This window comes from Psammomys obesus, unplaced genomic scaffold, assembly GCF_907164565.1.
Source record: "Psammomys obesus unplaced genomic scaffold, mPsaObe1.curated_primary_1811, whole genome shotgun sequence".
Classification (NCBI taxonomy): Eukaryota; Metazoa; Chordata; class Mammalia; order Rodentia; family Muridae; genus Psammomys; species Psammomys obesus.
In genome coordinates this window covers 23,351,987-23,361,614 of record NW_026591086.1, presented here as the reverse complement: position 1 = coordinate 23,361,614, position 9,628 = coordinate 23,351,987, and the positions used below count along the sequence as shown (strand labels likewise).

Genomic DNA, 9,628 nt, shown 5'->3' with positions numbered 1-9,628 from the left:
TGAAGCAGGCATGAGAGGCTACCCAAGGCAAAGACGATAATCCATTTTAAGAATAAGGGGATGACAGATAACATTTCTTGGGGAAAAAGCTGTTCAGGTACTTCTTTGTCAGTGACTTTCTATTACCAAACTTTAGGGACCAACTTTTCCTTTCATCCAAGAATATGTGCCTTTGACCAGCCACTCCTAAAGTTGAGTCTTTGGAGACAGGGATCAATTTACGAAGCATGGCTGTTTCGTCCTGGACATCTAAAATGTAAAATAAGATAATGCGTATAAATCCTGGCACAGTTCTCAAGACACAACACCCATATAACGGCTATCATTGCCAGCTTATAACTTAATATTCTCTCTTCTTCAGTAATTTTCATCATTCTTCCATATCCATTTCTCTTTTGGTCCCCTTCCTCTGATCTCGATTCTTTTTCTTTTATTTTCTCTCGGCACACACTATGAACTGCTTTAATGGTGGTCTCTGTACACTTGATGTCAGGACACCGGACAAGCAGACACACAGTGGACACGGCTAGCAGACAGGCTGTGAATGAATAGAGTTCATGGTGCTCCCATGTTTTAGTGGCTAAGACAGCTCTAGGCCATCTCCTCCTCAGCTGTAGCGTCCTGGTACTGATGGCTCTCAGACACGAGGTCGTTTATGCTGCTCTCAGCTTCGGTGAACACCATCTCATCCATGTCCTCACCCATGGACCAGCGCAGGAAGACCCTGAGTAGGAACATGGCTGTGAACTGCTCTGAGATGCCATTGAACAGCTCCCGGATAGCGGCGCTGTTGTTGCTGATGAAGGTGGTGGGCATTTTTAGACCCCGAGGTGGAATGTCGCAGACAGCTGTTTTTACCTTGTTGGGGATCCACTCAACAAAGTAGCTGCCGTTCTTGTTTTGGATGTTAAGCATCTATTCGTCCACTTTCTTTATAGAAAGGCGGCCCCTTTACACGGCAGCCACTGTCAGCGCCCATGGCAGAGGTCACAGGCAGCCATCACATTCTTGACCTCAAACATCTACTGAATAAGCTCAGGAACTGTCAGGGCACAGTACTGCCGACTGCCCCAGCTGGTCTAGGGGGCAAAGCAGGGCAAGAAGAAGTACAGGCAAGCGAAAAACATCATATTTACAGCCAGTTTCCGCAGGTCAGCTTTTAGCGGGCCGGGGAATCTCAGACAAGCGGTTACCCTACTCATGGTGACAGACACTAGACGGTTCGGGTCACCATAAGTGGTGTGGCCAGCTATAGGGTTCTGAAGCAGAGGTCACAGAGCTCTTCGTTATCAATGCCATGGGCCTAATCTGTGTTTGCATCAAGCTGATGTACTGAAAGGGTGGTACTGTAGGGCTCAACCGCTGTGTCCGACACTTTGGGGGGGGGAGGTACCACATTGAAGTTGTTCGTGATTCTGTCTGGGTCCTCTTCTTGTATCTTGATGATAAAGAGGGTACCCATCCCAGACCCAGTACCCCCACCCAGGGAATGGGTCAGCTGGAAGTCACAGCTCTCAGCTAACAATGCCCAACATCCAGTCAACCAACTCTGCACCTTCTGGGTAGTGGCCCTTGGCCCAGTTGTTCCTAGCCCCGCCCTGACCAAAGATGAAGTTATCAGGTCTGAAGATCTTCCCAAAGGGTCCCGAGTGCACCGAGTCTATGGTACCGGGTCCCGACTCCATGAACATGGCACAAGGCACATACTTGCCACCGGTAGCCTCGCTGTAGTAATGCGCTCCAGCTGGAGGTCGCTAGCTCCGTGATAGGTGCTGTTGGCATCAGTGCCATGCTCGTCGCTGATTATCTTCCAGATCTTAGGGCCAATCTGGTGGCCGCACTGCCCAGCCAACAGGTGCCTGATCTCCCTCATGGCGATTGCGGAGTCACTGCAGAGGAGGTACACATAGGGAGGAGCAAGCACACAGAGAGCTACGGATTTGATTCTATCGTCAATGATTTCTCTCTGTAAATATGTCCTTCTCTACTGTGCTATAGAATTTCTTGAAGATCAGAAATGTTATTCTTTCTCTTCTTCTTGACTACATAGGGCCTTGCTGGGTCATCTCAGACACACTGGAATGTGCTTTGTAAATATACCTTTCAATGGGAATTGTTCATCCTGTTATGTCTCTGCCGTTTAAATCAGTGCATGGTGTCGAGGCCTTGAGGCATCACCATCACCATTCATTACTTGTAGCCCAGGTGTGTGAGGTTTGCTGGGAGAAATGAATAACAGGGCGGGGCCAGAGGTAGCTGCTGGTCCTTTCCCTCTGTTTTGTCGGTTTGTGGATGGTCTGTAGCAGGATATGTAGAATGACTACTGCAGGGAGTTTATTCCGCTGCCTGAACTTATCATCTGACGTGGGATTTCCGGCTTAGGAATTACCCACCGTTTGGCACTATATGCACGAAGAAGACCTCAGGTCAGTGAGTGTGTTTAAGAAAACACAGAAATGTTCTTCTCTTTTCTGCATATAGGTGGGGTAAAAGGGGAGGATACCCTGTAGATGTATAATTCTCCAGAGGAGAAAATTTGAGGATGTGCCTATAGTCCTAGGTCCTAGTATGTGTGCATTAGTCACCCAGGTTCCTTACCAGAGCCTTAGTTCACATTAAAGGGAAAAAAAACCATTATAAGTACTTAGTTCTGCCTTTCTGAAGCTTGTCCACTATACAGACCATCAGAGTCCCAGTGCTCACCATTGTCTTCTCTGTATGCAATATCTCATTCCTTCCTCTTAGTTACTTCCATCAAATATTTTCTATCCTGATCATTCAGGCTCTGACTTGAGACTTGAAACCTATGCTAATGGGTTCTTTGAAATGTTTTTACAGTTTAACCTTTGATGTATATAATACACTATTCCCATTTAAAAAAAAAATATTCATCTACAAAACCAGTGGTGTCAATCTCTAAAAAAGAATCTTGAACAAATGGATTTCCTGACACAAAACCTAAACCAGTAACATTGCTTTTTTGGCAGAATAAAGCTTGACTGTTGGCATATCTTTAAGGCTATTTTATTGGGTTCTTATACCTCTATCTCTCTTCCAACCCTTATTTCACTCTAATTCCTTCCAGCTCCCGCAACACTGGGTAGGAGAGAAAGAAGGTTAGAATGGAAAGGGGCACAGACCTCTATAGGATACTAACTGTTGATTAGGGATGTCGAGTTCCTTGAGGTGAGTCCAATCTTTGTCATCAGAGTATCCAGCAGTCCAGCAAACCAGCAAACCAGCAATCCAGCAATAGCAAATCAGCAGCAGCAGGACAAACCAACAGCAGTAGGGGCAGCAGCAGGAACAGTGGCCATCACAGGCCCTCTCTGGGCTCTCCCATTTATACCCTCTCCAGAGTTTCCAGCTTAAATTGTCTGCAGCTGGCAAAGATCACGCCCCTGCTACCTTAGGAGTCAAATCATAATCACCTGGGATTAAAACAAAAACATATTTCCATAACAGAACTAGGTTTTTAACAAAAAACAAAACTCACACTACACTTGACACTGGGTGTTGCATTTCTTAAAAGCAAGCAAAAATTTAGTCTTAGCTGGGCAGGGTAGCACAAACCTTTAATCTTAGTAGTTAGAAGGTAAAAGCAGGCAGATTTCTGTAAATCCAAGGCTCTCTTGGTCTACATAGTGAATTTCAAAGCAGTCAGCAGTACATAGTGAGACCCTGTCTCAGAAACAGCAAAACAAATTTTAAAAAAATTCCTCCAAACCTCAGTTCCTGAAATGAGGCACTGTGGTTCTCATACAAAGCAGTCTCATGGCTAGAACATCAAAATGCTTGAGTTCAATTTCAGCCAGGATCACAACTGTTGTAGTTGTGATCCAAGGAAAGTCCACATGAAGGATGTAGGGATTAGTTAATTTGTACAGTTCTTTTCAGCTATGATTCTATGACTTGCCCATGTGTGGCTTTTTGGGACTTTGCTTCAAGAAGACAGTAGGAGATGATCAGATGGTTGTCAGGGAAGCAGGATGAGGGAATCTAAAATGCCACTGCCAATCTGGTAGTTGTGTCTGCTCTGTGTAAAAGGCAACTGTGAGGCAACTCTTCCCTAAGCAGCTCTAATTTGTATGGAACTTCTATCACTGAGTAGACTCGGTGCTAACACTTCCAATTACATTAAATGACTTCATGTTCTGTTAAGTTCAGGCTGGCTAGGAATTTCATGACTTTTCGCTGGCTTCATTACAATAATGCTTAGCATGAGGTTCACAAGGGTGATGTCTACTTGATAATATTTTCATAATTGTACAGCTATCATCAAATTATGTTGATTCATGGCTGGATGAAAAATGACAGTGAAGAGTATAATTGTGAAATTTCACAAGGCATTGACATTTGTGTTTTAAGCATGGAAAAAAAAATCAGCAAGTATACTACCACAGAGGAGGTGTAACCGTGAAGACTTTGTGGAAAAGTTCACGGATTCAAATGTAATTAAGCATGAATTAAACATGATGAGCTACAGGGCTAATTCTAGCACTGCCGAAGCTCCATTATGGAAATCCGTTTCAGAAATATGACCAGCTCCTTTTTAACATATGTCAGATGCCTAACATATGGTCTCCTAAGGCCTCCAGAATACCTTGGGTGATTCAGGGCAGCCAGCGTATGCTTGGCACTGCTGAAGGTCTAGCTTATTGAGCCAAGAAGCCAGGAAACATAATGGGAAATCAACCCATGCTTGTCAGAATCTCACTTCTCCTTTGGAACAAGTGCTATGAATTTGAAGAAAAACTTGAGCTTTATAATCTACAGTGATGTGCTGGCTTTTCACGCTAGGCCAGTAAAGGACAAGTCATGAATGTGGGCTAATGAATCCTTACAATTAATTTTTCAGGGATCATAAAGCAAAGGAAAAATTTTTGTAAGTCATTATTTTTATAATAAAATTTTTGTGGTTGTGCCTAGTTCACAGGGAATGGGATTCTTGTGAATGTAGTGGTCTGGTAAACACGAAAACTTTTCATAAATGAGTGTGCGCACATGTGTGAGCAGGCACACAAGAGTTGATGGGAGACACACTGCTTGTCTCTGTTTATATCTACTAAACTATGAAAGACGGCGAGCCGGTGACAGCGATAGCAATGGGGGGAAAGACGGCGAGCCGGTGACAGCGGTAGCAATGGGGGGGAAAGACGGCGAGCTGGTGACAGCGATAGCAATGGGGGGGGAAGTGGTAATGATGTAGATACAGTACTCAGCATGAAAATCTCAGAAAACAGTAACAAAAAATCAGTGTAAAAAAAAAAACCAATAAGAGCACTACCAGTCATGGCTATTGGCTGTTCTAATCTCTGTGCACTCTAACAAGCATCTTATTCTGTTTTATATTCTTTATATGGATAATCCAATTGTATTATATAATTTTCCTGAATCCTAGATCAGTAAGGAGTAAAAACAAGTAGACTAAATCGTAACAACTGGCTTCTTTCTCTTTCTTTTTTGAAAGAGTACTTTTTTAGTCATGATGATCAAAAGCAGATTATGTTTTTGCATCGTTGACATAGTTTTAGACCTTGGGGTTGAATATTGCAGTTGTATCCTGCTCCAGTGATTTTGGGGAAATGTAAGCATCTTGCCAGTATAGTTTGTTTTTTTAAATGCAGTTTTCTGTCCATAATTATTATTCAAGTAACCAATTTCTTCATTATAGGCAGGAGGTTAGGGTTTGGGGACTGAAAGTTGTGGCTGGGTTTTGCCTCAGTGGAAGATTTGGGACATATTTTTGTCACTGTAGCTCATAGTTAGTTCTATTTAAAAAAAAAAAAACAAACACTTTTTTTTTCTGCCATTAATTGTTTTCCCCAAATCTAGGTATCTAGTTGTCAATTTGAAAGGGGAACTCTCTCTCCTCCAGTTGTAGACACTAATACCATCAATAGTCTGTTGGCTAGGTTTACATCAATAACGACAGACTCCAGAATGGAACTTTGCACTGCCTTGGATGTTGTTACATAACAGTACATATGTCTTTTTACCGCATACACTTCGTAGTGTCTGATAGAGATGGTAGGACCACTGATGACATGCAGGATGGCTGTGTTTTCATAATCCTTACAAGTCACAAAAGTTGTAACTCTACTTCAGGAACCTTGGGTAATACACTGGATAACTAAAAGGCCTTTACTAACCAACATGTGCATCTTTATCATTAGACAATCTTCTCATCATCAGTTGGTTACCCAGGGCACATGGGTTGTAACTTGAGATTCCACTCCATCCTTACTTGGTGTATATCTATCCTGAAAGACCTTGAAAAAGGAAATGTGGCCAAGTCATTCTCAATAGATGCAAAAATAGTAAAGAAAGAAACGTATCTCACAGCGTATGTGCTTTCTACTGCAAATCGCAGCTGCTCCAACCCAGAAGTCTGTCTGAATGATTGAAGGCCTGCAGTGATTTCATGCCAATACTTCTCTCCCCGGTACAGTGGGATTGCAAGTCAGCAGTGCTGGGTTTCTCTGGGTTTCACACTGGGAGGTGAGTCAGTATCTTTTGTTTTATGTTAGATTTATTTGTATTTACAAATTGATAATTTCATTTATGTATATGATACACTCTGATTCCACTTACACCTTCCCCATCTTCCTCACACATCCACACCTTTTTGGTTTGTGGTCCACTGAGATTAACTAGGGCTGCCCATATTGGCATGGCCATAGAGCTATCCACTGAAGAATGAACAACTTACCAGTAGTTACACTATTCAAGATGATGACTTCCTGTTGCCCAGCAGCCACTGACTGCTAATAGATCTTTGAGAAGGACCAGGCCTTCTGAATTCTTCCCTTGAATCCGTGGTCAAAATATTGATGAGCACAGATTTGTGCAGGCCCTGTATAAACGGCCACAGCTACTTGTGAGTGCATGAATGTAAAGCAAGGCCAAAGACAGCATTTCTCTAGATTGTAGAACTCTTGTTTTTTCTCTGTGTCCTTCTCTGCACTGTTCCTGATCTTTAGAGGAATTTATATTTATGTCCTGTTTATGGTAGAACACTTAACATTCACTTATTCTCTGTACTCTGAACAGCTATGATTCTCTTATTAAACGTCATATACTAAAAAAGAACTTTTCTTTGACCAAGGCTAATAGCAGCACTTATCTATTGGTTTAAACATAAATGTTTATTTATTCATTTAGACTTAGCTTTTCAGAAAGGTTCTTTCTATGTAGCCATGGCTGTCTTGGAACTTACTATGTAGACCAGGCTGGCCTTGATTTCAGAGATCCTTCTGCCTCTACCTCTCAAATACAGGGATTAAAGATGTGTGTGACCAGGCCTGGATCCAAACATATTTAGAAGACAGTTCTGACTGAAAGCTGGTACTGTAGCATGCAGTGTTCACAGCTGAGTAAGACTACTTGTAACTTTCCTCCCTTAGCTGTCTGCATAGCAACTTCTAACATTATGAAAGAAAGACAGTTAGGGAGACAGCTTCCAGCTCAGTTCCAACTTGATTTCTCTGTGTCCTGCAACTAAAAAATGAGGCTTCCTCAGAAATAATTTTACCTTCTAGTTATGATGGGCATCCAAGACTCAATGAGGCATTACATGCTCTACTAAATGCCTCAGTTATTATTTGGTTATTGAACACTTACTGAATTCTTGCTAGGGAAATTTATTCATTTTTCTAAACATTTTTTGTTTCAGATTTAACCATTTTATATATACATATGCACTAAGCCCTCACAAAATCTTTTGCAAAAGACATTATTGGTATCTAATTGACATCCTCATTATGAGAGGAGAGTTGTGTTCTTTAGATTGTCAACTACTTATATAACATGCCAAGAACTGTTATTTCTTCCAAGTATGCTCTTTATAAAAAATGAACAGAGAAGTGCTCTGGAAGATTGGTTTTGGGGGGAAGGAGTACAGAATAGAGACAGTGAGGTGAATTAGGAGTCTACTGCTATATATAGTTCAGTAAAGTAAGGTTGAAACTCTAACAATAGCAATAAACATAGAGATGAGCAGGTATGAGCACAACTGTTAACAGCTGTTGGATTTGGTTTTGTGTAGGTAAGATATATAGATACAATTTCATGCTTTAATGTGTAGATGTTCAGTTTCTGTAACACATTTTATGAAAGAGGTTATTCTTTTCCTAATGTATGTTTTTGACACCTTTGGAAAGATCAGGGGGTTGCAGTTTTGTGTCTTTATTTCTGGATCTTCTATTCTTCCGTGTGCCTGTTTTTTTTTGTTACTACCATACTGTACTTGTTATTATGGCTCTTCACTATACTCTGAGATTAGCTTTCGTGGTACTGCTACACTGCTTGTTCTGCTTGGGCTTTTTTCTGGGTTAGAGGGGATGTATTGTTGCCTTCGGTGCTTCCGTATAGATTTCAGGGCTGTTTATCTGTTTATGAGAATAATAATATGATTGGAATTTTGGTGAAGATACTGCACAGACAAGGGTTTTCTGAGAAGGATTCCTAAATAGGAAACAACCTAACTATGTATGGCAACACATGCCTTTAATGCCAATACTTGGGATGCAGAGGCAGGCAGATCTCTGTGAGTTTGAGGCCGGCCTGGTCCATAGAGCTAGTTCCAGAACAGCCAGGGCTACACACAGAAACCTTGTCTTGAAAAAAAAAACAACAACAAAAAAAAACAAAAACAAAAAAACAAAAACAAAACAACCACAACATCAGAAACAGCAACAGCAAAAACAGCAAAAGGAAAACAATCCCAAGAATTGACAAGTGAGATTGGAAATTGAAAAGTTTCTGCACAGCAAAACAATGACCAGCAGAGTGACAACACTCTCTTTGGAGTGAAAGAAAATTTTGCCAACTCTACATCTGGCAGAGGATAAATATCTAAAGCCTACAAAAGACTTCAACAATAAATGTTTTTAAGAGTGTTCAACGTACTTATCCATTGAGGAAATACAAATTAAAGTTGCTTCGAGAATCCATCTCACGCTATCATCAAGAAAACAATCAACACCAAATGCTGGTGAGGATATGGGGTAAGAGAAACCTCTCTTCATTGCTGGTGGGAGTGGAAACTTACATAATGGCAGTGGAAATCATTATGAAAGTCACTCAAAAAAACTAAAAAAAGAACTATAATATGATTCAGCTATCCTCCTGGGCATGTACCCTAATGATTCTGAGTCAGCACAGAGAGATATTTGCACACCTGTCTCTATAATTGCACTATTTATGGTTGCCAGGAAATAGAATCAGCCTTGATGTCTACAGCAAGTGAATTTAGTTTTTAAAAATGCACACACACTCTCTCTAGCTGTGTGTGTGTGTGCACACTTGCACAAATCATACATGTATTTGTGTATATAGCTGAAAAACAGAGGGTCAAATAGCATTGCCCTTATTTTTATCTCACTGAGATGTGTCACCTGGAAATGCCAGGAAAGAAGAAAAATCTCGGTTTCAGCATTTAGTCTGCTGCTCTTTTAGGTTGCAAAGATGATAGCACATTATCAGGTAATAGAGGATGGCTGATGAATGGCCATACATTCAAATTTGGTCATATATTTAAGTATCTGGAATGTTCCCAAGAAAGCAGCATATCTCTTCTCTGCATCTTTACCATGTTTTACTGGACCTGAGAGGGTCAAAGACAGAG

The 9,628-nt window shown here is 41.3% G+C and overlaps 1 pseudogene; it reads right to left on the bottom strand.

Annotated features, from left to right (window-relative positions):
* Nucleotides 1-591: 591 nt before the first annotated feature.
* Nucleotides 592-1,873, bottom strand: LOC129678919 (tubulin beta-4B chain-like; annotated as a pseudogene).
* Between the last annotated feature and the right edge of the window lie 7,755 nt (nt 1,874-9,628).